This window comes from Strix uralensis, chromosome 6 (assembly GCF_047716275.1).
Source record: "Strix uralensis isolate ZFMK-TIS-50842 chromosome 6, bStrUra1, whole genome shotgun sequence".
In the NCBI taxonomy this organism is placed as follows: Eukaryota; Metazoa; Chordata; class Aves; order Strigiformes; family Strigidae; genus Strix; species Strix uralensis.
Window position 1 is genome coordinate 22,150,092 of NC_133977.1, and position 25,862 is coordinate 22,175,953.

Consider the following 25,862-nt stretch of genomic DNA (forward strand, 5'->3'; position numbering starts at 1 on the left):
TATCTTGGAAAATCTTTTCCCATTGTGAGTAAGCTGGGGGAAACCTGGAGAAACTCTGTTGTGATAAACTACATTTCAGAAGTGTTCTGCACAGAGGACGTCCAGGACCATCAGTGAAAGACCAGTAGGAATTTTAATTACAATTCCACTATGACTAAAAAAATTTCTTGTCCAGCAGCATTACAGGGACTATATATTCCCCCCAGGCCTCCACTCTGTCCAAATTCAGCACAACATATCTGGAGTCTAAACATTTTGGTTAGACCAACAATTTAATCTACCATTGGTTAGACCAACAATTTAATCTACCATGTGCATTTTTTTCTAAATACATTTTCACTGAGCTATTGCTGTTGTTTCACACCATTACAATTTAAATTACAAGGGTACATGATACGTACAGCTAGTATTGAGTTCAAACTGTTAATGTTAAAGAGAATGAGGTGCTATTGCATATGTCTCATTACCAGGTCATATGACCAACCCTAGAAATTTCCAGGAGGAGCAGCCCTACAAAGATGATGACAGTCAGCCCAATGTTTGGGGTATTGCTACCCAACAGTAAGGCCAGCCCAGATTCAAAACCTTTCTGTGATGTTTCAAAATGTATCTTGCAGATTGCTGGAAAACCCATTCCTGGCTCTTCAGTGTCCTCTTAAGAGGTGACAGAATCACCAATATTAGTAAAACCAAAGCAACTGGCTAAAATCAGGGAGTTGTAAGAAAGGAGTGCACCTGGAATGAACCCACTGAGACTTTCATGTTAGCTATCAAAGTTATTGCAGCTGCACCTTTTTTTTAACCTTGAAACCATAAATAAAAGTTGTAACAAAACATTTTTGAAAATGTTCTTTTTCCCTTAACGTAGTAAGGCCTACTTCAACAAAGATCTCAAATGCTAAGCTTCCATTCAGGTACAACTCCTTCTAACGTACTCTTCAAGGAGTTCAAGTCAGTAATGGATGTATCTATCCAATATCACCCTCTTGCAACCCTCTCACACCCTCTTCCATTCCTCCTGCAGTCTATTCTTCAGCATCTAATTACCTATATTCCCAGCTTTAAAAATTTGTAGCAGACACTGATGATACTGAGAGGCAACACATGATGTTACTCTGTCGATAGATCTCTTTTCGTGGAATTCCCTTTCTGAACAACGAGCGCAAATCCGGATTACGTCCAACTCCTTCACACATTTCTATGCAGCCCGTGGCTCCTGGCCATGATTTGACAATACAAAGCATTCAATGTAACAATGACCTATGCCCTGTCAGCTGCTGGCTCCTACTCCTGCACTCAACATGTCATCTTCTTGACCAGGTCTGCAACGACTGGGGAAGGGACCCTGCTGTGAACAGGGATAAGTGAACAGATTTGGGTCTTTAAGAAATTGCTGCAGAGCCAAGAAAGAGGCAAGGCAAACCTTGAGATAATATTTGCCTCTTTGTAACATGAGAAAATAGCCACATTTTTCTGCCCAAGACCAGACATTTACAAAAGTAACCAAAGCACACTGTAAAACTCCAGAAAGGCAGCAATGCTTTCCAATGTTACAATAAATTGGTTTTACATCTTATATGCAACATTTTAGCAGACTTTCAATGGAAATGAAGAAGATGCACACATATGTACATACTGCATATATTCCACTTCATACAGCATTTCAGAGTATCTCACTGAAACAATTCAATTAACATCAGCCGGAAAAGAAAAATGTAACATGAAGGTGATTCAAGATCTATTTGTATAATCTTTCTTCTCATTAACAGTAATGGCCCCTTTTCCACTGAAAGTAAAGTTAAAACAACAGTTGACTTCCATGCATCCCGAATTTCCATGCAACATTCTCATTGTCTCCAACTGTACAAAGATGAATACCCAGATTAGTCAACTATTCCCAACCGTCCATTCCCAATTGTCTGTCTTCCAGATCATGGAGGATGTAAAAGAAATCTCTGACTACAGCTGGGACCACTACTCCTTGGCCTGTGCACAGGGCAGGGAGAATCTAGGTACAGGAGGTTGCCCACATATCTCACTTCTATCAAGCTTTATGGTTTGAAAGAGAGTACCTTGGAAATAACAGTAGCCCTTCAGGCTTTGTTCTTTCATTTTAAAATACTTTCTGCTGTTCTGCTTCTAAGAAGTCAGCAGCCAACTATCAAGAAAGGAAAATTAGTCAGACCTTTGCAGGAGCCCCACACTGACCCAGCACGACACATATTTCTGGAGCCCTTTGTGTTTTATCTTAGTTCTCATGAGCTGTTACGTTGGATTACATCACTTACGGAAGCAAAGAGCAACATCGAACTCATACACATCAAATGGGACAGCCTCTTCTCTTTAAAAAGTGCTAGCAAGTCTTTCAAACTCAAAATTAAAATTAAACAGATTCAAGCTATGTTTCTTTCCTTGTCCTGATACACCATTCCACAGTATTTCCCAGTAGACGGATAGCAGTTTTAAGAGTTCCACTAGTGTATTTAGGTAACTGTACAATAAGTCTACTCATTATTTCCCTCTCTGTACTGACTGTCCTAGAGTCTTCTGTAGAGCATATAATCATATCTAAAGACTTGGCTGTCCTTCTGATACATCAGAGTATTAAAATGGACAGGCATTTGGTCTCTAAGCCCTTTTGAGAGCAGATTTTATCAGCAGCCATTCACTGGAGTTCATAAAGAAAGCAGGAGGCAAACAGAAGCAGGAAAAAAGAATGCTGCAGAAGCTGCATGGGTCATATGTATAGCCACTGCTAAGATAACCACAAACCTAACCTCCTTGTTTTGATGTGGGGCTGCCCAAGGACCCAGAGCTTTATTCCATGTTTTAGAGCATGTCCTCTTCCTCATTTCCAGAAAGGAAATTTGAACTTAATCTATGGATGCATCTGGGCATTTAGTAATCTGCAGACTATCTCTAGGAATGAAAGCAGCAATGAATTTATCTAAAAATCAACTAAATCCTCACCCTCCCCTGCAATCCCCCCATAGCATTCACTGAATAATTTGCCAATTAAAAACTAGACAGTCCACAAGTTATGCTAGTCGTTCATTTACAAAAAGACACAGGGCACCCATTTTAATGCTGCAGTCAGATTTTAATCAAATATTAATCCTTAGAGGTCTTTGAAGGGAGGAGATATGCTCTCTTTGACAAGCTCATTCTTAAAATAACTTTTTTGCTTTAACAGTTAACAGGTCAAACAAGAATGCAGCAGGCAAGTCATGGATTAAATAGTACCTTCAAAATATAGGACTCAGCAACATCAAGCAAGAGTCAGAAAGCACAAGCTGAGGGGGATGGACAGTAATCAGGACATGCATTAACTTTTAAAGTTTGCCATTGTCCAATTGTTTTTGGATAGCGTGCATGACAGCGCAGGTCATCCACTGGAGCAGGCACCTTCAGACTAGGGGCTGCAAAAGCTCAATGCCTCCTTGCAGCAGAAGTTCCATGAGGAAATGTGACTTGATCTAATTTTGGAATCTGGAAAAAAGACAAACATCAGGAAGGAAGTTTAAAAATGTTTGGAAAAAAGTCCTTTCAAAGAAAATGGAAACTCAAACCAGATAAATTCAAATAGCAATAAGTCAGTGTCAAACTGCTGTGATATGTCTCTGGAAACAGCACAAAAGGATTGCTTGTCCCTCTCTGGAACATTTTAGACAGGGAGCAGGAAGTCACTACTATCTCTGGATGGATTTAGCTCAGTGGTTTCCCGTTGTCCCTGTATGTAGCGGTACTGCAGACCTCCATACATCCTCCCTTCAGTTTCAGACACTCCTATCTATACAACAACGTCTAAGATATAAGTTTGGAATACTCCAGACTCCACAGATGATCAAAGATAACAGACAGGAGATCTGCTAAGAAAAAGACTCATAACAGAGGAAACTACTTTCACGTTTCTGGGATAAAGACACAAACCCCTAATTCCACATGAATTTTTCAGTACCGTGCATACTCTGCCAGCTAGCACAATCCCCTGTGGGTTTCTGCAGGGCTGCTCAGGCCAATAGGGAGTACCTGATAAAGCCTCACCCATACCTTCATGGAAGATCAGGATCACCTCAGTCAGCTCTCCTGATTGACCTGGTAAATACAGCCTCTGAGGGACTAGTTTGCTGAGTCAATTCATCCTTTAACTTGTTCAGTTTTTAAAATTCTTGGGTCACAGAGAAATGAAATTAAGACTTTATTAGCTAACTCCCAGTTGTAGGAGAGTAAATCCTCATTATGCACTAACATGTTCTAATTTACATTACAGTGATTCTCAGATGGATAAATGGATGCACATTTGTCTCACGATGACCCCAGAGGGCAAAGGTTTCCTCCCATTTTCACTTTGTTCTCCTCCTCTTTCTCCCTCCCACCCCTCTTTTTCTCTGACAGCTCTGTAAACAGTACAAAATTTATTTTGAGCCAGTAGAAAGGGGGGGAAACAGACAGTAAGCAGGGCAAAGAGGATTACCACCTCCTCATCTCTCCTTCTCCTGCACAGCAGCAAGCCAAACTATAACAGTAAAGTCAGATGAAGGAAAAGAAACAACATAAAGCATTTGAAAAACACCCATTCTGAAAACTCTGGTTTTCAAGGAAAGGTGCTGAAATGTTAGAATTAGCAAACATAACTGAACAGAAAAGAATTCCAACTAGTCTTTCTAAAATTAAAGAACACTGGCTCTAGGTTCTTCTCTCTCTATGTGCATGAGATGGGTACAAGGGTCAATGAGACTTCACCTATAAGGAGGGGGAAAAAAATCCATACCCCAATGTTCTTCCAAACCGCCATTGCTAAACTTTAAGTACAACTTCTCCTATTAATATATTCTATAAGTTTCAGACATTTTTAGTACCCCAACAGACAGTGTACCCTAAGACTCCTCTTCTGCTCTAATATGCCCCAACGCTCTGCTGTGATCGATTCTGAATTCATAAAGTAAACAAGGCCCAGCTGGGTAAATAATGAGCACAGACAGCACTGTAGGAAGTGGTTATTTATCCTAAATCAACCCTCAAATGAACTCATACCCTCTTTCTTGGAATCAATGTAGTGCTGGAATTTCACATTTCAGCAATACAATCTGTGTCTTCACCACAAGTGCTAATTATAGAGAGCTCAGCTGCTGCTTCTTCTCTTTTTAAAGCAGTTTACCATTGTTCTCATACAGTCTAGCATTGTTAACTCACCTATGTTTTCAGCTGAGTAAAGTATCCCACACTTCCCGACCTGAGCTGCTACGCAGTATTGCTGTATGGTCTTTCAGGGAATGTAGTAGTGAAGCCCATCTGTAGTCATATTTCTGCATTGCCAAAGTTCTGTGCAACCATTGTGCAGTCAGTCTGTTAATTCTCCCTCTGACATGTGCATGTCAGTACTAAATCTCTGCATCTATAAAACACTTTGGAATCCCTGACAAAGAAGGACTCTATGTAAAGGTCAGATTAGTAACTGTCTTCATGAGCAAAAACATTTTAGGAGAATTTAAACAAACATGCAAGTCCAGCATTCTGGAAATTCTCACAGCTGCTGTTTGCTACCTAAACTCTGTGCTGCTTAGAGTCATGTGTGTTCACATGATCTGCTAAGCTGGGAGCTGGGGGCTGTCTCTTGCTCTGGAACTTTTCCCTCTTGCACTTTAAGATCTGCCCAGCAATGCTTTTATTGTGTACTGCTGAGTACATGAGCATGCATGTAAAGGGCATGTGATGGCAGTTGCTTCTAAAATGGTTTCCAACTAGTCTGTACTTTATTACCATTTCTTTGGGTATTGAAATAAATTCATTAAAATTTCAGGACTTTTTTTTAAAACAATCAAAACAAAAGCTGAAATAAATGCAACTTAGACTGCACTTTGCCTTACAGGGCAACCACAGAGTAAAGGAACCACATGTTCAATTTTCATTTTCTCTAGATATGAAAACATGTGTGCTAATTATCTTTAGAGAGTATTTATATCAACTTCGCTTTCTCAGGACTCAATACAGAGAGCATACCTCATGTAGGCTATAATGTTTTCAAGATTTATTTAAAATCTAGGACAGAATGGAATACTAATAACATTGCTCCAGGTTTCCCGTGAGTAACCAACAAAGCATTAACTCTGAAAAGACATGAAACTTACAAATTGAAACTGTCCAAGACCATAGTGATGAGAATTTAGAAATATAAGCAATAATTCCAAGAATAACATAACCCAAAGTCCATAGGTCGGTCAGCTTTCTATTTCTGTATTGTAACAGGAACTGTGGCATCAGCATAGGGCATTACAGGGGGATTAATGACTAGCTGGAATTAATGGCCCTGGGCTATGCTTGAGGCAATCAACTCCTCGCATCTACTCACTAATCTCAGGAGATACTCTAGTCAGTCTTCTTTGGAGCATTAATATCCAGCTTTTTCATAAAATCCTTGCTGCACAGGATTTTTGTGCTTAGATTATTTGGAGAACTTTATATTCATATGTGAGTAAAAATACAGTGAATTAGGGAGAGTTGGGAAGGAAAGCAGTATCAGTGCCTTCAAGACTATGTTCAATGGGAACGAATATTCTCAGATAACAAAGAATGCAAGTGGACTTGTATTTTTGATCACTTGCTCTCTGTATATTTGAAGTGAGAGCTATATTGCATTAACAGCTTTCTGTTAGTCTTTCCGTGCTCCAGCTTCTTCAGGAAGTCTGTGCTTCTTTGGCAACACCCCACACCACTACCACTGCTATCACCACTGATGTATAAATGTCACAGGATCTTTTGGATAGTGCTAGGCGCTTTCAAAATTGGCTATAATGCTTGTACAACAAAGATAATAACCATTTTAGTCATCACTGCCATGAAGTTATTAGCATACTACAGATCTTAATTAAAAAAAAAAAAGGTGAACACCAGTGATGTATCACATGTTACTTTAATCACTGGCACAGTCTCTCCTCAGTTACGCTTTTTTATTCCTCACCCAGAATACGCCCTTTGCAAGCATTCATTGACTGCCTCTTGGCGTAGACAACAAACACATTACAGACTTTCAGCAGTTACACTTGCTTAAAGTGTTGACTGTTCTTCTCAGGTGAGTTCACCAAAACTGCAAAAGACCTTCAAATCAAATCTGGACCCTGGATGTTCTCTTCCCCAGAAAAGCATTGCTCTGAAGAATAATCCATTAAACTGAGATGCCATCTGGAAAGTTGCCATTCACCACATGACAAGCAACAAATGAAATTGAGAGAGGTCTCTGACTGCTGAGCTCTACGTACTAACTCTCAGCAAGCTGAGCTCCACACTTACTCTATGAGCAGGCTATATATTAGTAGAGAGTATTTGAATGTAAAGAACTCGACAATCAGAAACACTGTTATCACATGGCATATAAAATAGGCTGTCTCACATGTGTTTAAGTTTCCAGCTCGCTTTCTCAGTTATAAACTACTCTTGGTCAAATTCTCCATCAAACACATGCAAGAGCTTTCTCACTGAAGCCTATATTGTCTGTGTACACATATCTAGATTAAAGAGGACAAAGTTTTGATTCCTGTAGCCAAAGGTTGAAAATTTTCATTATTACATTTAATTTTTTTAAGCTCCTGAAGAATCTAACCCATGCTTGTGTGTTCCTTCAAAGACACAGATCCAGTAGCAGAATATGGTACTGGCTGTAACAGTTAATTGTATATGTAGCAATACAGCAAAAGTAGTAAACATAAACCAAACATATCTGCCCACCTGTTATTTCAGAATTGTCCACAGATTACTTTAATATTAAGGCATAGATCTGTACTGAGGTATCTCCCCACTGTAAAATGGAGCTGGCAATTTTATCACTGCTTATCATTGCCCTGGGGAAATTATGCTTCTGTGTGTAATTATCAGTCTTCCATAGCATTTCACTGTCTGCAGATTTTGTTGTTGTAGTGATGGTGATGTTACTGGGATGGTTAACTTCCTTCCCCTCAAAAACAAATAAAAGCTGAAATGACAGAGTTTCTGGCAAGAGAATTTCTGGCAGAGGAAGCAAAGTAGGAAATGCAGCTCCTGATATAAAACAGCCCACTCTGTCTCGTCTGAGAGAAGGTTTGCTGCCTGGGTATTTCTCAAATCTCTTTGCTGGATGAAAAATTGCCAGGGTTTAAAACATCTGAAGCTTTCCTGTTATGAGAATTATGTGCTTTACAGATCATGATAAATCCTAACTAAAATATGAAAGTGTCAGTGTTTCAAACAGTTCCTTTCCTTTGGTGAGCTTACATATACAGAGCAATGACTGGACTTGGATTACAGGGTCCTTTTTCACTTGAACAAATTGAAAATATATATATTGTGTAAGTACTGTTCAAGCACTGAACAACAATGTTGAGAGACACCTCCCTGAAGGAATTACTTAGTCCCTTTAGAATTTTGCATTATTCCTCACACCTTTCTTTCTGCCTCCTTCCTTCCTCCCACCACTCATCATCTGTCCAAGGAAAATAATGCCAGGTTATTCAATGGCCTTGTTATCACAAGAAGTTGTTATGTTGGTAAGTTGAGAAATGGGGTCTGTATGGACTTGCGGTGACAAGTGCAACCTGAATGTCCACTCTTTCTGCTGGGAAGTTCAGCTGGAGTCACTGAGGAAATACAATACAGAGGCAGGAACGTTGAGTTTTAAAAAGAGGACTGGCAGCCTAGTACTGTGACTGGAAACAAGGAACAACCACCCCTACTGCTCCTTCAGCTCAAACTAATTGGGACATGGCCCAAGTGTAGTACCACAAGTCACACTATACTTCTCCCATGGCCTTGATCTCTGTCACCTATGCTAAAGGTGAATTCTACATTTTATTTCTCACTCTTCCTTTCAGTGATTGCTCCCTCCATCTTTTAGTTATTTGTTTAGATTTTCAGTGCATAAAAATCCTGGCATTGCCATTATGGGCTCTGAGCCATCTGAGCAATCTTCTTAAAATACACTAACACATCATCCATATGGTTATCCAATATGTAACTATTTACTTTCCAGGATAACAACAGAGAGGTAACAAAAACTGTTAAAAGCTTCACAAAACTTCACAAGACATTGTCACTCTAATTACGAGTCTATGATTTTAACCGAACAACAGAGTTACAGACATCAGACCCTTTTTGAACATATTTTCATTTTAAGTCTCCCTTAAACTTAAACAAGACTGAAAGATCAGACAAGTGGTTGTCCTTAGGAGCTATCTGTTTGAGATCACCATTATGTGTGCCCCAGAAGAGTCTGATACCATGCCGTTCACTGTGTTCTGGAAGAAATCCACTTCAGAGACAGCATTTAGCAAGGCTGGGAAAGCTATCTGAAAGCTAGGAGAGATACCAAGGAAATTCCTTTCCAGGTATGATCTTCTTCCATAATAGCTTATAAATGTTCAATGGTTTTCAACACAGGTTCCAAGATTTGGTTACAGGACCCAATCAAGGTAGAGTTTGTTTTTCTTGTAAGCTGTAATTGATGCTATTTTTTTCATATTCAATTTACACGTAAAATTCTCTTGCCCCTTCCAGAGATTCAGTGTTTCCCTAGAAGAAAGTGCAACTTGGATACGAGCTCACTTTGTTGAGATAGTTACCACATGTATTTTCTACATAGCATGTGCAAGCTGTCTGAGGGCAAAGTCATTTATCACTATTTTCTAAGCCTACTTCAGGTGGTAACTGATGCTGTGAAAGATGAGTTGATCTGTGGCTACTTTACACACTGTAGCTTGAGAGTTAACATTTTATGCCAGACGTTGGTTGTGCTACAGAGTATTCCAGACAGTGGATGGATTAGTGATTATTGAACTCATGAAAGAAATCAATGAGCTTTTACGCCTGCATGCATAAAGCAAGATGGGAGCTTTTCTTTCATACTTCAAAGATCTACAGTTCTTAGGTCTCTTGGGATAGTTGCGAAATGGTGCCTCCTTTTATCAGAAGTGACTAGAGCCCAGAAAGGACAAGGAGGAGCAGGAAGAAGGAAAGCCATGTCACTCCTTGTCCTGGCCCGCAGAACTGGTAAACTTCAGGATGAGAATGCAACATATTCATTGCAACAATACAGCAGTACACTCTCTCCTTTGGTATCACAGAACTTGAAGGGCTCCTTCTTGGGGCAATATAGTTTTCTTTTGTGACCATCACAGAGATACTAGAGGCTAGACTTCCAAATTCAAGTGGAAGATGTACTGTTTTGAAGACAGAAAACTAGAAGAAAAGCTATTTAATCAAAACAATTTGAACTCCTATGATTATATTCAGGTATTTTTCTCAGGACAGCCTCTTGCTCACGCTGCTTTAGGGTTTCAGGCCCTGCTGTGGTAACCTTGGTTAATGGGAACTTTCCCATTAAGCTCAATGGGAGCAAGAATATTTTGTATGTCATTTGCCTGAATATTGTAGGTATAAGCAAATTCAATATACATTGAATAATTGGCATCAGTGAGCCCCCTGCAACTCTGAAAGTGCAGGGATAGTGTCCATTAGCACACTTTTGTCTAAAATACAAGAAACTTCATTAGCATAAATTTATTGACTAAACTGAAGGTGGAAATGAAGACCAGGTTGGAGTCTACTGCTTACAGGTAACAGGTGAACACTCAGCATAATAAACAGATAAACTCGGAATTTCACTCTAGAGGATGTGCCTTGTCTTGACTAATGGAAACTGCATCCAAGACCAAATTCAGGCACTCAGTAAACTTTTGTCTCGTCAACTAAAAAGGAAACTTAAAAGAAGCAGTAACCTAAGTCCAGTTTTGTCACAAGCAATACAATTCATTTAGCATTGTGACTGCATTATGAAACTTCACTGAAACACACAGAAGCAAATGTTTGCTTTACGATCACAATATGAACACAACTGTAGACTATCTTAGCAGACACAGCACTTAAACTGTTGAAATAACTTTGGTAGGAATCTTAACAAATTGTGTCCAGCTACAAGAAAAGGAAAACTACTTACTTGTTTCATTATCTTTGTAAACCAGAATAATCTCCTGCTGTTCCAACAAACACATATCACAGAAAAAAAAAAAGGATGCCTTTATTTTAGCAACAGAAGCCCAACTCCATTAAGAGGATCCAGATTGATTATATTATTGTGTCACACATGAAAAGAGAGTATTTCACAGAACAAAAATACAGGAATCTTTGCCATGGAGTTTACAACTTAATACCACAGTGGGTACATTAGTACAGAAGTAACATCAAAGAAATCACCAATCCTCTTTGCTTCCTGTTGCCATACAGCTTTCCTCTCTTTTTGTGTTTATTACTTTGTAAGTCAGACTGTAAAAGGTATGGGTTCTCAATGGGACCTCAGCTTCAGGGGCTGAGTACAACTGAGAGCCTGTGTGATCATGCATATGCATATTTTGTGGAAAAATAAACTCTCCACTTGGTCCATATTTCATCTGTCAGTTGGCCAGGTTGGTTATTTATTCTGTTGCGAAGAATGAGCATCCTTTTTGCCATAAAGACTTTCTCCATTCTCATCTATCATTCTCAAAGTGAAGTTGCAACTATTAATAGATAAACCGTAGCTTTTGTTTTGGCCAAGACCTACACAAAATATCTCTGTCTCAAGACCTGAAACTGGCCCACATTCTGAGTATTTTAGCTCTCTGAAGCCATACAATTATCCTTATATTTTTCAGTTGCCACAAAAATAAACGATTTGTAGACTAAACACATGCAGACTGCTTCTGTTTCTAAGCCTCCTGTTATTATATTTGGCCATAGCTACAACCCTATAAAATAAATGGCTGTTCTTCTGTATCTTTACACTTAACTTTATCAAGTTCCTATCACTGAAGCATCCTTCACTCCTCCTTTTTCATATTTCATAAATTTGCTTGCTTGAAGCCCCTATCTTTCACTAAAAATAAGTAAAGACATAAAGCATTATTGGGTTTTTTTTTTTTTAGAAGTCCTTCTAAATTTCCCTCACTTTCAGACTGCACAGCAAGACCTGTCTTGGGTTTCCCTGCCTCCTTACCTAAAGCCATGAGAGAGAGCCTGAGATTCCACATCAATAGCTTTTGCTATACATTTTTTCTCTTTGAACAAAGCATCACCTTAACATCTGAACTGCAGAATTCCACCTTTCCTTTTTATTTTCCCATGCATTATTTAAACATGCTGCTCTGAATTCTACAATTAGGGTATTCCTGGATAGCTACAATCAACATCTTTATAGTCTAATACAGCAGGAAATGTGGGCTATCCAGGATAGTTTCATACATTTGTTTGCTGTATAGTAGCCTCAATTTAAATATGATAATCTAATTTAGTAAAAAATGAACTGAAATCAGATTTACTGCAAAAACTTTTAAAATTTAATTTTCAGACTAGCAATCAATGCTTATTCAGTTTCCATCTTATTCCTGCCTCCCCTTTCTGCAGATGCTTAAGTGACATTAAATTAAACAATTGCACAAATTTTAAAAATTGTAGGAAAATTACCATCTGCACTTAATTCAGGAATAAAAAGGTCCAGAGAAATCCCTCTTTATGAGCATTTTTCTTAACAGAAAGAATAAAAATATGCAAAAATTCTCACGGTAGAGTAATATATATATTTATTTGTGGCATTCTGTCTTTCAAATCCTTTTGAAATATAAGATGACAGAAATGAAGAAGAGAGATCTTACTATCATTTCACCCAAAACCTTACTCAATTTCTGAGATATGACTGTTAGGATTAAATATTAAAACATCTTTAAAGAAAGAACTATGTTGAGATACACAGTAATAAAGCCCATTATTATTCACAGACATAAACAGTATCAAACTATTATCTGCTCAGTATTATAGTTCACTCCATTATATTTCCCCTAAAATCTATGCAAAATAAAAATATAATCTTGCAAACAACAAAAATTACAACAGAATGAAACAAAAAATAAAGAAATCTTAAACTTACATTGATGTGTTATTATAGGTCCTGCACAGCAAGTAGCCCTAAGGGTACATTTTAGGTTTTTTATCCATGCTCCGTTCTTGTTGCTGATGTGACCACTTAGGCACATGGTCAAGTTGCAATCAGCTTCTCTCTTAGTGATGTATGAGAGCTGTGCTGATTTATCTAGTCCTTCTGCAGCAGATTAGCACTAATGTTTCTGCTTCTGCATCCCACCTTTCTTTAGCGGTAGACTCTGCATTATCATTGGCAATCCGAATTAAAGAGCCAGTGAATGTAGCACATTTTTTTTTTCTTTCTGAAACCACTGCAAAGCAGGTAGTCTCACACAAATACCATGTTTTTATCTACTGTGCCTCTTTTTTAGTATCTTTGGCAAGAACAGTAGTCAGAGAAACAGGAGAATGGTTCCAATAAGTCTGCTATAGTCTTTTTGTGATTTATTCTGTTAAAGGAATATTCTCCTATGCAGATGGCCCTAGGCAAAAGACAGTTGTAATACACCAATATTTCAGCCAAAACTATGGGATTTTCACTTTGTAACAGAAAGGTATTATATGCATGCAGTGAAATTCTAGTTTATCCCAAAGAAGTGGACAATGTGAAATTAATTAATGCAAACGGGGCTTATAAAAAAAAGCAAGCTAAGGGCCTTATATGTTAAAGGTACTTAACTTATAAACTCATTTGGTTAAAAATTATTTCAGAGCCTTACTCTATATGTGTTCATTACTAATTCTCTCTTTTCTCCTTAGGATTGACATAGTTTACACTATGGGATTGTCGAATTCAGCTATTAAAAGTATTACAAAGAACCTGACTAAACCTTGTTGTTACTATTTTGACTTTCCAGTAAACAAATAGTATTTTAGCAATAAAATGCAATTGTTAATTCATGATCTCTTCAATTCAAGGCACCATGAGATACAGCTGTTTAAATTTTCATTAGGACTTTGAAAAATATTTAGGAAAAAATGGATGTCTTAGACCATCTAGTCTTGAAAATGTGAATACTCTGACAAGTTTGCTCCCTGTCAAAATGATTCACAACACTGCTGTTCCTAGCTGCTACTCTTTCTGATCACAGAAGATAAGCACCCCTCCCTGTTTTTAAGAAACAAATGCAATATCTGAATATTAAACAAGAAATATGTGCCATTTAAACATTAACAATATTTGAATAGCAGAAAAATTTCAGCCATTCATAAAGACCTATTCTCTGTCTATTATCACCATTCATTTTAGAAAAACATTACATGGAGTGTCTTACCCTAAAGAGGAAACCAGGAAAGAAAGAAGGAATAGAATTAACTCATTAGTTTATAATAAACCCTAAAACAAAGAGGGGCTATTTTTGCTCTGATGTGAAAGTCTACTCTGGCAAAATGTGGCAACATCCATTTCAAAGTGTTTTCTGGATTTTACATGTACTTTTACACCTGCCACAGGAGCACAGCAACCGTGGGAACAGAATTTAACAAAGACCTAAGCATGCTCATCAGAACAGAATTGTTACAAAGGCAGTTTTAGATCTAGGTGTGGGACTGCACATGACTTCTTCAGGCTTCCCCAACTTTCCTCCTCTTTTTGTGTGTTGATGATAAGGAATGAAACAGGTGACTGCAGAAGGGCAATCACAAGCCAGAATGAGAATCTCCTGAGGAAAGGTACCTGGAAAAAAAGTTCCAAAGCATCCCAAATGCTGAGCTGCCAGCAGCTGGCTGAAGGAAAACACTGAGGAGCTGATGCAACTTCAACCTCATGCCCTCCCAGCCCTCAGGCAGCTCCTTGCAAATGCTGAGTAAGCATCTTATGACTTTGAATTTGAGCAGTCCCTCTGGATGATAGGTGCCTACCACCACACATTCAAAGAACTGAAGGTCTCTATTTCAAGAAAGATGGAGGTGGGGTGCTGCGTTTCCTTCTAGCTTTGAATCCTCCTCAGGACTGGACTCACCCAAAGAGCAGTAACTCTACCTTCAGTTGCCTTCACTGGGGAATGAGATTCAAATTCCCAACTCTCATTGCCCAGGACAGTGTCCTAAAGAAATAGCTCTACTCCACTAGCAGTGCTCCAGCTAGGAGTGCTCCTCTCCCTCTGTGGAGAAACATACTACAGTACCAAAAAAGAATTCAAGAGGTACTACATCAGAGAGGGGACAGAATGATGCTGACCTTCCTGACAGGCTTCCACCAACAAAAAGGAGCATGACATGCATGTGGCAAACAAAAGTGAAAAGTGCTGTCAATTCTAAAGGCAGTATCAGTTGTAAGGACAATTTTTCGCTAAGAACTGAAACAAAATTTGGACCTCACAGTTTCACTTAGGTCTTTGCTGTACTAGGAAAATACAGAAATCTGGTATAGCAATAGCATTAGAGCTGTTATTGCAGCTACACACAGAAAATTACTCTAAAAAAATAATTCAACTTCATTTTTGCCCCCAGACCCCCATTAGAAGTTTGTTTTGGAACCTCAGTGCTCTGACAGTTAGAAACTTCTAGTGTACACTCAAGCTGCATTAGTAACCACCTGCTCCTGAGCAGCACTGTCCTTTAACAGTTTATTTCCCATGAACAGTGGTCTTACATACTTACACAGCAATGATATTCCCTATCAGTATTCACATCAACAGAATAACCAAGATGTGCTCATTTAGTCTTATCACATAAAATAGACACTCCATGTCCCTTACCATGGTAGTCCTCTGCACCTATCCCAGTTTGAGTTCATCTCTTCTAAATGTGGGTGAGCAGAACCACATATACTATGTTCTACTCAAGGCCTTACCACAGAATTTATTTTAGTAGACCAAACAAACTGTGGTTTTAATAGATTTTTGCAATAAAATTTAAACCTCCTACCATCTCATCTCCAGCAGATAAAGACTACAACAGCTTTATCTGTGATGGAATTCTGACATATACCAACTGGGATGTGTTAATATGTATTTTTCTGCTTGAGGCCATGAAGTAAGAATCAATATCAATCTGCACTGACTTATGTCAAGCAACAATATGAATATAACATTACTGCTGGCCCACTTGCTTAACTCCCAATTATTTACTGAAACAACATGTTGGTTTGATAACATAATTTCCAGTTCTCTCAAGTTGGTTCCATATCTATTCAGCAGGGAGAATAAAGAATAGTCATTGTATCACTGCTTGGCACTAAAAAGTATCTCTGTCCTTCCTAAACCCCAGTGGTTTACTTAAGTGTTACACATAGGCTATGCAAATGACACACTAATACTTCAAACATGCAAATGGATTATATGTATTTCTACAGGAAATTACTCAAGGCAATTGAGAGTGTAAAGTCAAACAAATTATCATCTATAATTGAAAACATGCAAGTAACTTTTAATTAAACATGACTTCTCTAATGAAAAAAACACATTAAAAACTTACTAAAAGGGAAGATAGCTAATTGAGGAAAAAAAGGAATAAACAAAACAATGTTTTGTAAAGAGGGTGTTGCTCAGGAAAAAAAAAATATTTAAAAAGCAGACTTTTAGATGTATTTCTGATTTATTATTGATTCCAAGCCCACTTCAATTTCAACCAAATAAATACATGCAGGTAAAAAAAATGCAGGTTCTCAAAACCACAGATAAGATATCAGAGTGCTTCTTTATGCAAGTAACTAATTTGTAAAATGTCAAATATTAGATTGAGACTGGGAGGAAGAATTTTGGAGCTTAAATAATCAATAAGGTTATTCTTTGGGAGACATCTAAAACCTAGCAAAAACTACACACACACAAAAAAAAAACGCACAGAATTTTTAAGCCACAGTAAGAGTCCCATCACAGAAAGGGCACCTAGCTGCTTGTGCTGAGACCCCAAGACAGTAAAGGTCAATCTCTTCAGCTGAGAGTCTGTGTGTTCAAGTGTTGCCCATGATACTTGTTCAGCCATTCAACAATCACCAAAAAGCTTTCAAGAAACCATTGTATACTGTCTTCTCACTTTGTAAACGGAGAAAGCAAGGGGGTGAAATTAAATGCCTTGAAAATCATGTCTTCTTGCAATTTTGGTCATGAGACAGGTTTATATGACCTGTCATTTTGCAGCTAGAAATCACAATAGCTGTATAACAGAGCTGGCACATCTTAGGCTTTCCATGGGTAAGAACACAGGAATTTACTAATCAGTGAAGAGCTTCCTCCCATGGAGCACTGCCATGACATGGAAAAAATAAGGGAATATACTACAAGTTTCAAAAGGCCAACTCGGAGCTTGCCCTACATTTTAACCTCAGTCAGCAAATTATCCTAGGGATAATACAATTTATGCCAGCAAAAGCTCTTTTGCAACTATTTCTTACACCTGTCCCCCATTAGGCTAACAAACCCCCTGTTTTCCCAACCTAACACTATGACATTTTCCCCCAACCCTGCCAGCAAAATTTTGGTGTAGACCTGGCTTTAGTGAATAGAAGACCAACTAATCAATAATGTGTAGGGAAAATAAATCAGTAGGAACAGTTTAACCCCAGGTACCCAGTTTACATTTCAAGGCTCTCTGCAAGAAAAAGAGCAGGGAAAACCAAGAAAAACAGGGACATTCTTTCAAAATAAAAGTTGAGATGGGATTTGTCACACAGAGATCCCTAAAAACCAGGGGAATCTACTAGCTGCAAATTGCACAGGCCACAACATGGGCTACATAAGCAGCAAGGATCAACTAAGAACAAAATAGAAGAGATTATATGCTGTCCCACAGGCTACAGAACCCACTTGCCAAACAACACGGTACTGAGAATCACTGGAAAAAGCTGAATAGAGAGAAAGCACAAGCCTAAATCTTATCCTTCCGAATGGCTAACAATCAGCCTCATGTTCTTCCTTAGAACAACAGTGTTACAAGGAAGTTGAATTTCTCACTTTTCTCAAAATGTCCCTATATGTCTGCTTGCATTTTAGTGTCAGTGTTGTGAAATGTCCTCTTCCACTTCCCACATCATATCAGACTACAGGTTGAAGAAGAAATAAAGGATGACAGTTATAAACTGTCTTACTGCATGGCAACGTAACATTATAAGTGTTTTATTGCTTGCTTTCCCTTAAAGAATCTTTGGCATGCTGCATCTATCATTAAATGTATGTTTAATAACCAAGAGAGATAAACTTAGCTTTAAAGCCTTCAAACCCAGCCAGATGAAATAGCTTCCTCAATTGAGAACGGTGCACCTGCCCAATGGACGGATACAGCCTCACAAAAGATGTCAAGCTTCAGAAAGCCCATATGTAAAGGCCATTGTAAGACACATTTTAGACCACACTTAGAAAAAATACTAGAGAAGGTCAAAACCCGACTTGGGTGAAGAGAAGAGGGAAAAATTGTTTCGGCAAATGTAGACAGCTATCCTAGGTAAAGAGGTAACATTACATACAGTGCACATGAGACAGGTTTCTTACTCAGAGATCATCATGAGTTGTTCATTAGGTATTATAACTTTCTCCACCTACAACTAAGTTTGGATTAAGTAAATCTAGACATGCTAAGTACACTGATTCTTTTCAGTGGGGGATTCTTTTCACATTTTTCTTTGTTTTTAACAAGCCTGGATTTGATTACAAGAACTCATGATACTTAGTGCATTTTTTTTTTTCACTTTTCTGTGCAGAAAAGCTTTTATAAGTTTCTGGTTCCTAGCACCACCCTCTAATCTCAATCAGTAAGACTAGTATAAGGCAGTTTTCTCAAAGAAGTGTGCTGCAAAAAGTAAAGACAATCATGCACTAGTAAAAAGCCAAGAGTCCAAAAAGGAGACGGACCTGGTACTAAAAAGTTCTTGGAAAATGAGCTATGGTTAACATTACTGCATTTTGGAAATCAAAGGCACTGTGAGAACATAAATAAGTAATCGTCAGGCAGCCAAAGAGCATCAGGTTTGTTGAGCGGGCACAGAAACAAGAATTACTTGTTTCAGTCGTGTCAGAGGGATGAGCATAATATTAATAATCAAACTTCTGATGAGCAATTTCATTCTGAAAACAGAATGAAGTTGCTTAGGATACTTTCATTTGAATATTTACAGAAATCCTGCATAGAAGGAGATTGGAAATAATTTCTGCTAGTCATTGAAACCAACTGTGCATACTCTGAATGTTGCAGCTTCTGTAAAATACAGTGTATAATTATTGAATTTCTGCTTTGTCTTCCTGACCTTGATTAGCTGCTGCTAACAGTTAGCCAGGCAATTTTTGATTGGAGAACAAAACGTGACATGAAGCAAAAAGGTGAAGTTGGAGGTGAGCTTGGGGTCTCTCCTTCTTCCATGCTTTCTTGCAACATGGGCACAAAGGGATACTCCACAAATACCAGAACACATCTGCAACATGTGGAAATAAATACTTTATCATATTAGAGAGTAACCAACAGTATTCACTGAGACAAGAGATCATTCAGACTTTATGTTTTTGATTTATTTAATGATGTAGATATTGGTAGAGGGGCAAATGTAGCAGAACAATAGTCATGATAAGAGGTCATTGTGAGGCAGTGCCAATAAAAACCTTAATTTAAACGTTAGCAGATGTGCCAAAGAATAATGGAATGCAGGTTGCACCAGTTTATGCTGTGGTGAATTTTGCCCTGGGACAGCTAGGTATAAATCAGGAGAGGAATGAAAACAGGTGAGTAAGAGAGAAAAAGAATTGGCATTGTATAGTCTTGTCAATACTTTATTCTCTAATGCACTTTTTCTTCTTTCATTTGAGAGTGAATTTTCACCATTTATTCTGTAAACCTTTACAATACCAGAACTGCAGTAATTTTCCACTATTTTTCACCCAGTGCACATGGATGGCGTAATTTACACCACCACTAACCACTTTAGTTCAGACTAGGCTGTATCTAGCACCATGTGCTAAGGTACCTTACAATTAACATGAAGCCAAAAACACCTGGAAATTACTTTTCAAGAGTTGAGCAGTAAACATTACTACAGTTAGATCAGAGAGCCCACACTCATAGTTAGCAGAAACAAATCTGTAAAGCAGCTAAAGTGATTTAACCAAAGTTGAAGGCTTTACATGTGGGTTGCTGTTGGTTTTTTCTTTTAATCACTAAAGTAGTGGAAGAAAGGAATGCAGTAGCTGTCACATATTTGGATATCAATAAAATATTTAATACTCATAGCTCACCTTAAAAAAATCTGAAAATGCCTTGGGTAGAGGCACTGTCATGCAAATTAATAATTGGCTAAATGACTGCAAACAAAAGATAATGAAACATGGCAATACATAAAAAGGTGTCTAAAAGAGTACTAAAGGGGTGGGTTCTGATTTTGGTTTTTTTTATTCATAATCTCAAAGGGATGATAAACAACTTGATAACATTATGAAAACACTAGAGAAGGAGAAGATAAAAACACTGGACAAAAAATAAATATAATACATAAGACTCTAGGGAATTAGCAATGCTGAGAAAAAGATCCATTTGGAAAAATTCAATGGAGACATCATTTACATAGAGCTAGTCTAGGAAGCTATAATCCTGAACATAACTGGGAGTATACAGCACACCTCCCACTGCCATCATTTCTAGCTCTGTATAGATATTTATGTAAGTTTAACTACAGTGATAATCTTTCTTAATACAATAGCAAAATGCTGTTATCTCAACAATTATCAAATTCTGGCATGTAAAACTGATAGTAAACATTGGATTAGGTATGTTCCAGATATACATAAAAGACAGGGTCATATAATTTCATGTTCCAGAGAAGTCATACGAAGAAGCATGATGGGATTTCAGGAAAATTAAGAACAGTTATGTGATTATTTTTTTTTTCAAGTTATGACAAAACATAGACATGACCACAGTGTGCAAACAGTGAAGGATATAAACACTGAGGACAGAGAAATCATCCAAGGGGCATGAAAGCAGTACAGACAAGAAACAAAGAATGAACTCTGACAACATATTTTGAAGGGGAAAACAGACTAAATTTGTCAATAGCATGTGATACACTTGGCTGTGGAATGTTTCTCCAAAAGCAGCACCCATTGACAAGCGATTTGGCATGGGTACTTAAAATGTGCAAAGGCAAAACTTTGGAGAGCATACAATACAGACCAATAGCTCTCCAGAGGGGAGATGGAGAGAGTGAATGGAATGAGAGAAATGGAAATAAATATCTCATTAAATAAAGACATAATTTTAGTTCCAAAAGAAGGGACAGAACCAGTCCTACTCTTGACAGCAGAGGAGAAGGAAGCATGATAGGTTTTTATTATGCAGTACACTATGCTGTTACAATCCATTTTTACAATACAAACAGTCCATCAAGGGCTCTTCTACAAGCTTCTCTGAAATAGCAGGTATTGGTCACAGCAAGAGACAGAAAACACAGTATGTGGAGCCTTTTGCCACAGGCACAGCAAATTCTACTGTCCATTATTGCAATGAAATTAGTGTAATTGGACAGGTTTGGTTTAAGAATATGATGACTTTCTACATAATGTTAACATCAGTAAACACAACTTAATGGAACTCCACCATCTTGTTTTAAGATTCCAAATACATAATCCATGCTGCTGCGCTCTCACCATGCAGAGTATCTAACAAAATAAGAATATCTTTCCCCCACTTCTCTTATGCAGCAGTTTGTGATTAATGCCCAGTGCAAATAGATGAGCACTGCTGTGGCAGTAGAATGGCAAGATAAAGGTCCCACTACAGAAGGCAGCATGTCCATGACCAGTAATGCAACACATGCCCTGCTTACAGTTTGAAAATTAAAGTAGCAACATTAAGAGATTTTCTTTTCTATAGTATCAAAACTTTCATATATGTCTCTATTTTCATCACGCTGAGCAATCTGACTTTGGGGACAGTCACATGGGCATCTTTTATAGCAAATTCTACTCACACAAAGCAAGCCATTCAAAATGTCCGTTTAAAAAGAACACAGGTCATATAAAGATAGCATTCATTATTACTTTAACAGCTTTCAAAGGAAGAGTTGCTTTTTCCTTCTGTATAAAGCTCTTTAGCATACTAAATTAATAATTTTCATTTGTACATGTGGCAACAGCATTATCAGATAATTGAAGATAGGCATATGTAGGCTGAAATAAAGAAGAGAAAGTTTTAGCAGTAAAGGTATATGTTAATTAGCAAGGACAGAAGAAACATGCTAAAGCTTTGCATTAGCTGGGCACAAGATAGAATAAATAGTCTATCACAGTCAAGAATCTACTTCTTTCTAGACATTTGATATTATTTTTACATATACCACAAAGGATGAGCTTTGCCATTGTTCTTCCTCAGGGGAGGAGGCAGATACAGAGTACCTCTCCATCTCCCTGCAAAAACTACTTGCAACAGAACAGCATCACAAGGGTTGCTTTTTGTGGGTCTATTGTTTTCTCACACATTAAAAAGCATAAAATTCATACTAGTAGTATGAATTATTTTGTTAAATAAAGAGGGAAAATGTAACTCATGGTCTGCTTCTGGATATCACAACCATTCATTACATTTTATTCAATACAGATTAACTCAGTTCTTATCCAAAGACATTGTCCAGTTAAATGGATACCAGGAAAGATAACTCACCTACCATTCTGTAATGATACTTGGATTAACAGTACAGATGCCCATGTAAAATCAATCCCTTACAGAATTCTTATGGTAGTAAAATCTGTATTCCTACCATTGCTAGTGCTTGAAGCATTTTCAGGATTTCCTGTCTCGCACCTTTACATAATTTTAGAGTACAAAGATGACAACAATCAATATCAACAATATCAATACTTGTGGGCTGACTGGTAGTATGCATCATTTTCTGAAGTCCTATCAAGTAATTCTTCAGAAAGGTTAAAAGGTAGAAAAATCCACATTCTGTTGTTACAACAGGAAAAGTCTGCATCTCAGAATAAAATTACACAAAGTACATTTTGCATATGAGATCAAATGGAAGCAACACCCTCTATAAGGCAACTCCATACAGCAGGTGTATGTAAATACATCAGACAGAAACAACCTGCAAAGATGAGAGTTTTCATGTGAATTTCTGTTGTAATCTCAAAGCATATAATCTTTAAACCATACCACAGCAACAGCACAAGTAAAAGCCCCAGCTATTACATGCTCAGATTGAAGTGATAAAGCATTCTTTAATACAGTGTCATGTAAAATGGGTACCTTCTCAGTAATCAAATCTGCTACTCCATCAGTATATTCAGACATATTTGCTTAATTGTCTACACTTTTACTACATTTCACTCCTTTAGCTCTGCAGATCCAATGTACTAAGAAATACCAAGTGATGGCATAATTCTCACAAACTTCAACAGTGCAAGAATTATTTCATTACTGCTTGGTGATCCCTGGTTATCAAATAGGATCTAAATGTCCCAGATAAACCTATGAAGAAATACCCAATGAACTCTTAACCTGAGATCAACAAAACCAGCACTAAACGCTAGCAGGAACAAAAGCGACAAATGCAGAAAGAGAAATCATATTCATAAATCTGTGTAAGAGACGCATACCAGAAAACTGCCTGAGAATGATGGCAGAAAGAAAAAAGGCCTTTGAAAAATGTTTCATGCTTCTAGAGAGGACACGGGCTTGAAGGGTATTGGCAGAAAGAAAGAAGAGAGAAAATAAGCCTGTACTGAGCTTTTAATCTTTCCTTAATTGTACTGAGAGTCTCCAGCATTATCCCCAGAGAGAATTAAGCATAAAAGCCTAAGTAACTCAAACAAGCTCCCTTATAACTCAGTCCTTTCAGAAGAGCATGATTTCTTTGAAGGACTCAGTTTCTCAACGACCAAGTCATACAAAAATGATATTGTAATGCATATTTTTATTATGCTAAAACAAAAGGATGCTATTATATCTCTTTCCACTGACCTGTATTCAGGAATGTCTGGATCGGGTTTTGTGGAAATTAACAGAATAAAGTCTGTCTATTTTGGAAAATGAAGTGGTTAACACTCCAAGAAAATGGTTTGCACTAGTAGTCAGAAAAGATTTTTTCCAAAGGTCAAGAGAGAGGTAGAATGTAATATTAAATAGAAATTATTCAAGAAACCATCAGAGGTTAAAATGTAAGCAAACTGAATTATATCAGGAAGTACTAAATGCAGGCAAGGTTTAATTTTAAATGCTGATTATTTATCACCCTCAAACAAATGGTATACAAGCCTGGTTTAGAGCCAAGTACGGCATCTAGAAAGATAAGAGTATTTTATCAACATAATCTAAAATGAACAGAAGTAAAGTTCAGTCAGAAGATAGTGTGTAAACTTTTATTTGTGAGTTTCAGTTTTCTTTTAACTTCTTCATTTGAGATTTAACTGAGGAACTATTTAAGCAGAGTTCAGAGGAAATACACACTAATGGTCTTATCTAAGGCATGAGATAAAGGATAAAGAAACTGAGACTTAAGCATCACATCGGACTGATGGTATGAAACAAATTCTGATAAACCATGGATTTCAACAACAGCCTGTAACAGAAGTATTAGAGAAAAACTTTTGAACATCCACTTCATTACAGAGTATAAAAATACAGGAAGTATATGCCTTAGAAGGCCACCATGTCTTATTATGTGCTGTTCTTGAATATTTGTGGCATAAACGACCATTCACCAAAATAAATTTTAAAAATCCATGAACAGGTTATTCCATAAATCCCCTTGAGATTTAAGCACTTCAGAGGGCCTGCAGGCCCCTCAGAGCATCTTTCAGGCCTAATATTTTCACATTGCTGGTGAACAGATTCCTAGGAATCTGATGGAATTAGAGCAACACTCAATAACTCTGAGAACTGTAAGTATTGGAATTCCACTGCTCAGACTGAAACAAGGATTGATTAAATAACAAGCACATGGATTATTTGGGGTTTTTTAAATCTTTCTCTTGATATCTGGGTTTGGCCATAATCAGCACAGATGACAAGCTGGGCCCTGTAATTCTTGTTCTCTGCCACAGGAGAGATATTCCATACACAGTTCTTAGTCTTTTATATCTTCATGCCTAGTATTGGGTTGACCATTTTGTTAAGCGCCCCTGAACTACTAAGCCACAAAATCATTTGAGTGATTCCAGTCTCGTGCTCTCACATCACATCAGCTATATCAGTGGATAGAAACTGTTACAGAAGGGAAGAGGATAAAGAGAATTTAAACCTACTGCCAACAGCCTGTGCTGCATATTATACAAGGAGAAGGAAGCAATTAGTAATTACCTGGGTTGAAATCCCGCAATGCTCATTGACTTCGGTAAGGTAGGGTTTCACCAAAGAGGGGAGAAACTAGTCTAAGGGAAAGGGCAAACACTGAACCTTACAGCTCTGATTATGACCAGGAAGAGATATCTATCAGAACTGTACTATCTAAGGCAAGCACAGGGCCCTCTCTTTTTGAGCCCATTTATTATTCCATATACCTAATAAATTGGTAATGTCTGGGGTTTAGCTTGTTCTGAGTTTTAAGGTGTTGAATGCTCATTCAACGGAGTGTTTCTTTAAGGAAGCAGAAATTTACATTCCACTAAATAGGACTTGCAGGTTTCATTTTTCTTGCTACATGAAAGTGAACACTTTTACTATATTTTTACAAAATATTTTACAAACTAAACAAGACTGTCAGAATAAAAAATAATAATATGCAATATAATACAATAGCCTTGCTTTTGGCTTGTGTTAATCTGCATAAGATCTTCCACTGCCACAGATCTTCTTGTCAAAGATCTCCAATTTGTTTTAATGCCAGCAGGTTTAAGCTAATGGATTTTTAAAATGTCAATATTAAAACATATCCATTGATCTAATAAATGGTATCACATTATTTGCCTGACCCATTGTATAGTACAAGCAGAAAGCATGCATTCAAATGCAGCATGCAAGCACGCATTCTACAGGAATACCTTGAAGGAATGCACAACCATATCCATTGCTCTAAAGCAACAAAAACT

The 25,862-nt window shown here is 37.7% G+C and overlaps 1 protein-coding gene and 1 long non-coding RNA gene across 7 annotated transcripts in view; both read right to left on the minus strand.

Annotated features, from left to right (window-relative positions):
• The window catches only part of RAPGEF4 (Rap guanine nucleotide exchange factor 4), a 161,010-nt gene that overhangs the window by 99,260 nt on the left and 35,888 nt on the right, over positions 1-25,862 (minus strand). Inside the window, exon 1 of one of the 6 annotated variants that reach the window (XM_074873204.1) lies at positions 12,923-13,108. The exons of the other annotated variants lie outside the window; for them this stretch is intronic. The gene's annotated coding sequence lies outside the window, so the exon portion shown is untranslated. Of the gene's footprint in view, positions 1-12,922; positions 13,109-25,862 lie in introns of those variants that run through there. 6 annotated transcript variants of the gene reach the window in all.
• LOC141945272 (uncharacterized) lies at positions 3,080-5,431 on the minus strand. Its single transcript, XR_012629474.1, has 2 exons — positions 5,194-5,431; positions 3,080-3,489 (listed from the first exon to the last, which is right to left on the minus strand). It is a non-coding gene; the product is annotated as an uncharacterized LOC141945272 (long non-coding RNA).